This window comes from Oncorhynchus tshawytscha, linkage group LG25 (assembly GCF_018296145.1).
Source record: "Oncorhynchus tshawytscha isolate Ot180627B linkage group LG25, Otsh_v2.0, whole genome shotgun sequence".
NCBI lineage: Eukaryota > Metazoa > Chordata > Actinopteri > Salmoniformes > Salmonidae > Oncorhynchus > Oncorhynchus tshawytscha.
Window position 1 is genome coordinate 21,612,888 of NC_056453.1, and position 8,326 is coordinate 21,621,213.

An 8,326-nucleotide genomic window follows, 5' to 3' on the forward strand; every position below is an offset into this window, starting at 1 on the left:
TATCGATTTGGTCGAGGATGTAATTATAACGCCATTCTCAAGACGAACTTTTCAAGAAAAGTTAGACATTGTAAGGAGAGGTCGCCCGACGCTACAAAACCTGTCACAGGCGGGAAAGGGGTTCGTTCGCCACTTTCAAAGTTCCAACTACTAGCGCTATCAATGGCTCACAGGCTCCGAGAAGCACTGCTGGGAATGCTTATTATTACAATTGAGCGAGAGAGGCGCAGGTTCAGTCAAATCTACTCGCATCTCAAGTTCACCCAGCGCACGCAGAGGCCCAGCACAAGGAGACCCTCGCACATACTACCAACAACTCCACAGCAATATTCTGTACAACATTATTTGCCAGATACGAAACAGGTTTCAAGACCACGAAAAATTCATGTTTCTCTCCCTCCTGGACCCCCAGCACTTTCAGACCTACCGGGAAAAAATCCCGCAAACAGCCTTCTCCAGTTTAACAGTGTCACAGAACACTGTTTGACCTATCCAAGCTAAAAACAGAACTGACTGTAATGTATGCTATGACTGATTTTGAAGGGAAAAGTCCCTCTGATCTCCTTGATTTCCTTAAGCAGAAAAATCTGAATGAGGACATGGGGCAACTTTACACATTGGCATGTGTGACAGTGACTATCCCTGTGTCCACGGCTTCTGTCAAGCGGTCATTCTCGGCCTTAAAGCGAATCAAAACATATTCCAGAAATGCTACTGGACAGACTCGGCTTTCAGCATTAGCCTCCATGTCGATAGAAAATGACTTATTGGTGGAACTAAAACGCACAGATAGACTGTACAACAGAGTCATTGAAGTCTTCTTGAGGAAAGAAAGGAGGATGGATTTTGTGTTCAAATAATCAGTCTTTGGTGAGTAGGCATACAATGCATTTTATTTTTTATTAAATGTGTATGTATGTTTCGTATTTTATTTAATATTAAATAGGCTATTTGCCATTTTATTTTGTTAATATATAGGCTATGTTGCAAATTATTTGTTTTCTTTATTTTTTCAGTGAATAGTTGTCTTTATCATCACGGTGAAACTGCTTTGGGTGCGACAATGCGCTGTTTAGTGAACACTGTATTTGTATTTTTTTGGACTTAAAGCTCAAAGTTTGTGGACCAGAAATGGATAGAAGAATATTAATATAACTGTTGCACTCGACTATGTTCTGCCTATTAGTTGAACTGTACTGTATTGTACTCTTCCCCTGCAATTCTCTGAATACAAATTCTTATTTACAATGACGGCCTACCCCGAACGACACTGGGCCAATTGTGCGCCGCCCTATGGGACTCCCAATCACGGCCGGTTGTGCTACAGCCTGGAATTGAACCAGGGTCTAGTGATACCTCTTGCACTGAGATGCAGCGCCTTAGACCGTCTTTCCACAGATTTTCAATGTTAAGCCTGGGCTTTGGCAGGACCACTCAAGGACTTTCACATTCTTGTTCTGAAGTCTGTTTGGGGTCATTGTCCTGTTGGAATGTAATTCTTTGCCCAAGTCCAAGGTCGTTTGCATTGAAGCAGGTTCTCATCAAGGATTTGTCTATATTTGGCTCCATTCATTGTTCCCTCTATCCTTACCAATCTCCTAGTCCCTGGTGCTGAAAAGCATCCCCATAACATGTTGCTACCACCATGCTTCACTGTAGGGTGGTGTTCGAAGGGTGATGAGGTGCGCCTTGTTTTTTCCAGACATGGTGCTTTTCATTCAAGCCAAAGAGTTCAATTTGTCTCATCAGATCACAATCTTTTGCCTTATCAGTCTTTCACGTGCAGTTTTGTGAACTCCAGGTGTGCTGCCGTGCCTTTTTTTCAGGAGTAGTTTCAGTCTGGCCACTTCCATAAAGCCCAGATTTGTGAAATGCTGTAGAGACGGTTGTCATTCTCGTAGGTTTTCTCATCTCAGCCAAGGAACTGTTATTGGTCACCTCCCTGACCAAGGGCCTTGCCAGGTTGGACAGCCAGCTGTAGGCAGTCTGGGTAGTTTGTTTCTCCATCTCCCAATTATTGTTTATGTCTCATCACAATTCTCTCCGGGCTCTACAGACAGTTCCTTAAACTTTATGGTACAGTTTCTGCTCTGACATGCACTGTCAACGGTGGGACCTTTTTATATTGACAGGTGTTTCTTTCTAAATCATGTTCAAACAAAGGTTTCCTAACCTTTGATGTTGGAGTTTGCCAGACAGTGACTGGTTTCGTCAGTCAGTGTAGCCTACCGAATCGCATCAGTGAGAGCCATTCGTTTGGCTCCCTAATTTGCGTAGGCAATTGGTACGCCAAGGCTTTTAGCAATTATCTGCAGATAAATTATGAAAACATTTGATGAAGATGGTAAATCATCACTGCAGGTACAACAGGTAATGGAGAGCTGTGTTCAACTCATGATAATTAGGGCCCTCGCGGAATCCAGTCATTAATAACAGAATTCAACAATATTCATATGTATTGACCTTAGTAGGGAATCAAATAAACGCATTGAAATGTATTTGTTTTATCATAAGACATGAACAGAATGAATCAGTTTGTATTTCCTGCAACTTTCTGAAGCGGCAACGTCCGTGTATGTGGTGCATGCGTCTACCACTTTTTCATTATGCTAATGAAAAAGGTCTTCTAGTAGATGGAAAAGCCTTTTCAATTATATGTTAGGCTAATTTGTAGTTATCTGGCAGAATTATGTTATGACTATTTTCTTCAATCCAGTGGGTATTTGTTTTGCAAACTCTACCATCGCGTGTGCTACAAAAATACTGTTCAACAACAGCCTCTTGCTAGGTGTGCGTTTAAATTAAAAGGTAACTACATCAAATTAATTTATCCGATTTTTTTTCCCAGACCTCAAGTGGTTTAAGCATTGTTGTGGACTTAGAACTTCCACTTTGGTTGTTTTTCTATTAAAATGTGATTCTGCCAGCGAAGACCTGGAAAAACAAAACAGAAAATTGGGAAGACTAAACGGAATCAGGCAAAACGTTTCATCTGATTATACATTTAGGCTATGTAAAATTAGAAATATATATTTAAGACTAATATTCCTAATGGTCACCAATCAGTCCATCGATCTCCGAGTCTTTCCTAGTCGATCACCAAACATGTATACAAAAAAAAACAAAGCCAGGCTTTCCTATTTTAAGTATTTGTTTCCTGCTGTTGGCGATAGTTGAGCTTGATTCAACAGCCCTACTACCGGGAAGGCAAAGTGTTCCATCGAATTAACATGAATTGGTGCGTGAGACAGAAATAATGCAGTGTTACTTGAGTTCCCCATCAGCTGGAAGACAGTGTCCCCTTTTCTCTGTGGTGGGAGGGAGAGCGGAGGGACGGTCAATCGGGTGAGAGGCAGCCTCACTGCTCAATGCAGGCAATCAGTCCAGTAAAATAAAAAAATAAGCTAATTATTATGCTCACTCAGCAGTGCCTCAAAAGTAATATTACAAATTACAATTGCTCTATTACTAGAGTAATATACCTACAATTTTGAAATATAATTTCAAAATGGTCTGAAGAACAATATTGGCAGGGCAATTCAAGCATAGACAATATGCATTGATAATGTATTGGGCATATAGCCTTCTACAAACCTCATTGCTACAGAACAGTTTGTAATAAGTTAATGTTGCATAGGCTTACATTTTATAAAGTAATGTTGAGAAAAAAATCTGAGCAGTAAAGCTCTGGTTGCATTTTGACTCGGTGATCTTTACTCAGAAAAGATTGGTGACCTTTGGCCTAGATGATATCCAAAACAACAATACACTGAATTCATACATTTTCATTAATTTAAATTGTAAAGTCATGTCTTTCTACATAATACCACAACCAATCTGGAAGGTTAACTTTATAAAGGACCCAATCATTTCACTGTGTATTTCTGATGATAGAATATAAGGCATTAGAATGTACCGGAGGCCACCAAAATAGAGCTCCTTTAGCCAAAAATGTCAGACCGGGGAAGACAGGCTTTTTTCTATTTGGCTGGCAACTCCTACTTGTGGAGACCACTGCAATGGGCTCACTGTTAATTTTTATGTAATGAATACATGTAAGGTTTTTATGTAATATAAACCCATTAAATTAGGCAATATCTGTCTGTACAGGTAATGTGTGGTTCTGGTTCACCTCCGATGCGTTAGCCTTGAGTGATGTTTTACCATGGTCAACACTGTCCAAATACAATAGACTGTTGGTATTAGATGACAAGGCTATTGTTGATGAGATCATAACATGGTTGTGCAGCTGCTCCCTGATGTTTGCCTTTCTAATATCACAGACTGGGTTGTTCACTATAGTGCTCTTTTAAGTGCAATGTCTAACATTGATTTCTAAGTATAATTTCTGTAATATCCATTTGAAGCGAAGTAATTTATTTGTTCAGCACTGTTTTCACATGAATGTAAAAGCTGCCGTAGTTAGCTAGCAAGTTTAGACAATACACGCCTACAGGTGGTCCACGTCTGTCTAGTATTGAACTACCCCTCCCTATTTGATGTGGGTGTGGTTAACTGGGTGGAAATAGATGGGATGAGGGGAGTGGGTTTTAGGAAACAACAGAGCAGTCATCAGTAGGGAGGTTGTAGTTGGTAAGCATTAGAAATCTTATATTGCAGTTGAGGCAGAAGAAAAAGTATACATGTTAATGCACTTTAGTTGCCGTTGTCCAAGAGGTCATGAAGTGAAACACAAATTGGGTCTCAAATATAAATCTATTTCACTTTGAGGAACAATTGCAGTTTAGTAAGGGCAGCTTTTCACTCGAGCACCTGATTTTGACAAAAGTCATCACATCATTATGAGGATGGCATCATCAGAAGAGCTCACAGAATCCTCTGTTCTTGGAAGGAGAGTCCCGTGTCCAGAACTTGACCCCAATACTCCAGAACCACCTCGCTGGGCCTACATACACAAACCTATCATCGTCATGGTGATGGGAGCCCTGATGCTGGGCGCTGGTGCGGTGCTGATTCTCCTCCACTCATCTGGTGTGACAGACACCCCCCATGCCACTGCCCCGGTCTGCCTGTCCATTGGAATGATGTTTGTAGTGGTAGGGCTGGTCTGGATACCCATCCTGAAGGACAAGCAGAGACGTATGGGGCTGGGGGCCAGGAGCACAAGCAGGTCCCTCAGCAGTGTGTGATGGAAAGGGTAAGGGGTGATCCATTCTTCAGATGTTCTGTTGGCTCAGTTGGACATTTGGTTTAGTGTGGTTGGAATCCTAATTTTGTTTTTTAAATAATATAGACTTACTTTTTATTTATTAGAGACACTTGGATGTTTTTGGATAACAGGTTATACTGTCATTTACTGACAGATTAATTTATTTTTCACAAGGGAACTTAAGAAAGGACCATTCTTCTGACTTTTTAAGAAGCACCTTAAAATTATTTCTGAATATCTGATAAAGTATCATCAAAGAAGATCATGTCTCGTAAAGCTGTACTACAAACCCAAGGTGAATGTACTTTGAACAATTTTCCTGTGCGCTCTCAGTATGTTGCGTCCCTGTGACTGCGCTGCGTTCTCCAACAGTCCAAAGGCGTGTCATCGCACATCACCTTGTGTCCGCACCGGAGTCGGCACTTTTGGAAATGACATTACTTTCTGGACTTCAAATTACTTTTTGAAAAGGAAATATTGCACTTCCGTTACCATGGCGCAAATACAAGAAAGGCAAGTGGAGGTCGCGGAGAGGAGATATCAGGGAGTCGGTCGCTGTAAATGTGCCTTTTGGTTCGCGGTGAGTCACGACGTAGTTGGAGTGTTTATATTGCTGACCGGGGTGTTTGCAGACATATTCTGCCACGACTTGTTCATCTATGCAGGGGCTGTCATCATCTTCCTCAGTCTCATCTGGTGGGTGTTCTGGTTCTCGGGGAACATCGAGGTGCCACCTGAGGAACTGGAGGATGACGTTGGCTTGGTCAAACTAAAGAACAAAGGGATCAGCGGTGTTGTCAGGAAGGTTTCCAGCCGTCTCACTAACGGAATTAGGAACTCATTCCGAAGGAATGGGAGGGTCAAGGGAGAGGGGCCCCGAACAACGGATGGAAATGTTACCTCTAACCATCAGCAAGCCCCTGTCACTCTTTCCATTATTTATCAGAACACAACAGAAGCTTCATCTACTGAACTAACCAGACAGACACTGACAATATGACTTTACAGGTAATTTCGTTTCAAATGTAACTACTGGCAACATCGTAATAATAATGTTCTGTTATAAGCCTATAATAGACATTTCATTAACTGAATCATAATGTAATGTTTCGGATAAGCAGGCAAAATAAGCCTATATTTGCCTCACTGGTAATGATTAAACAACATCAAGGTCACTGGAAAGAGTCCACATGTCTCCCTATCTGCTATCTTGTAGATAAAATGGCAGACTCTGTACCGTGCATAAGTGGTATATGATCATTTTGCTGATAATGGTGCCAAAAAATTTGCACATGCAAATGTATTTTCATTCTTATGTTTTGATTAGGTATAATTGTTGCATGAATCCTTACAAATGCTCCTCAAAATAATTAATTTGAGACCTTTTTTAGGAAAGAATAGAATCCCTTTTAATTATTTAGTATACTGTTATTTTTTTCCCCAATGCAGGTTCAGAGCATTTTCTCTGGATTCAGGAGCAGTCTGCAGGAACCTGAAGATGTATTGCACACTGTGACTGTACCAAAAAAGTAGCTGATTAGAGTAATGAGATTGATTGCACTCTGATGCTGTATAATTGTTCATAACATGGCATTTGATAGTCATTGAAAATATAACACATTATTTTGTACAATAACATATCTCTGCATTTATTTCTAAAGTCATATTTTGTGAATTGCTTAAAAACTATTTATAGCAAAATAAAATGTACAACAGATCTAAATTTGTCACGTGCACAGGATACAGCAGGTGTAAACGGAACAGTGAAATGCTTACTTGCAAGCTCTCTTCCACAGTGCAGTACAAATATAAATATCAATATATACTGAGTGTTCAAAACGTATACATTAAGAACTCCTGCTCTTTCACCTACTTAGTCTATGATCCCTTATTAATGTTACTTGTTAAATCCACTTCAATCAGTGTAGATGAAGGGGAGGAGACAGGTTAAAGAAGGATTTTAAGCCTTGAGACAATTGAGACATGGATTGTGTGTGTGTGCCATTCAGAGGGTGAATGGGCAAGACAAAAGTGTTAAGTGCCTTTGAACAGGGTAGGAGGTGTCAATCCAGGCACATTGGTCTGTGTCAAGAACTGCAACGCTGCTGGGTTTTTCACACAACAGTTTCTTGTGTGTATCAACACTCACTGATATATCCATCATATTTGTCAACATTTCTCAAGCTTTTGACATTTTGGTTGAAATCATTTGACAGCAATATTTACACTTTGTCTCTGATTTTTTTAAGCAGACTTAAGTCAGGACTGAGACTGGACCATTTTTTATTTGTAGTTATCCACATATTCTAAGTCGGAGCTGTCCAGAGTAGTGACGGGCGGGCAGTGATCGGTTGAAAAGCATGCATTTAGTTTTACTTACATATAAGAGCAGTTGGAGGCCACGGAAGGAGCGTTGTATGGCATTGAAGCTCGTCTGGAGGTTAGTTAACACAGTGTCCAAAGAGGGGCCAGAAGTATACAGAATGGTGTCGTTTGCGTAAGAGGTGGATCAGAGAATCACCAGCAGCAAGAGCGACATCATTGATGATTACAGAAAAGAGAGTTGGCCCGAGAATTGAACCCTGTGGCACCCCCATAGAGACTGCCAGAGGTCCGGACAACAGGCCCTCCGATTTGACACACTAAACTCTGTCTGAGAAGTAGTTACTGGGTTTGCAATCCACTTGAATTAAAATGCAACACTTCAAAATGTCCAAATGTAGCTAGATGTCTTCTACAAATTGTACTCTAACCAGTGATGAACACATTAGTCCCAGATTCAGTGTGTTTGTTTTAGCTGTGTTAGTTCTTATAGTCCGACTAAGAGTATATATCTCTCGCCTGACCCAAATCTTGAAGGGCCCCCAGTGCAGATAAAGATTACCAGTACTTCCTGGAAAAACTTTTTTTATACTTCATATCACTGTAATCTGTTTCCAGGTCATGTGACTGTACTTGCTTCAGTCTTACTGGTGAATCTTGCGGCCTGCTTGATGGCAGACAAACAGATCACCCTACAGGGGAGATACAAACACAAGCATTACAATACATAACACACATTACACATTCACACACAAAACATCAGTAAATCATAACAGTTTTAAAATAATATAATCGCCCTGTGGCACCCCCATAGAGACTGCCAGAGGTCTGGAC

At 40.7% G+C, this 8,326-nt stretch overlaps 1 long non-coding RNA gene across 1 annotated transcript; it reads left to right on the forward strand.

The window, feature by feature from the left end:
- The first annotated feature begins 4,568 nt into the window (after positions 1 to 4,568).
- LOC112224416 lies at positions 4,569 to 6,887 on the forward strand. Its single transcript, XR_002949461.2, has 2 exons — positions 4,569 to 6,178; positions 6,620 to 6,887. It is a non-coding gene; the product is annotated as an uncharacterized LOC112224416 (long non-coding RNA).
- The last annotated feature ends 1,439 nt before the right edge of the window (positions 6,888 to 8,326 follow it).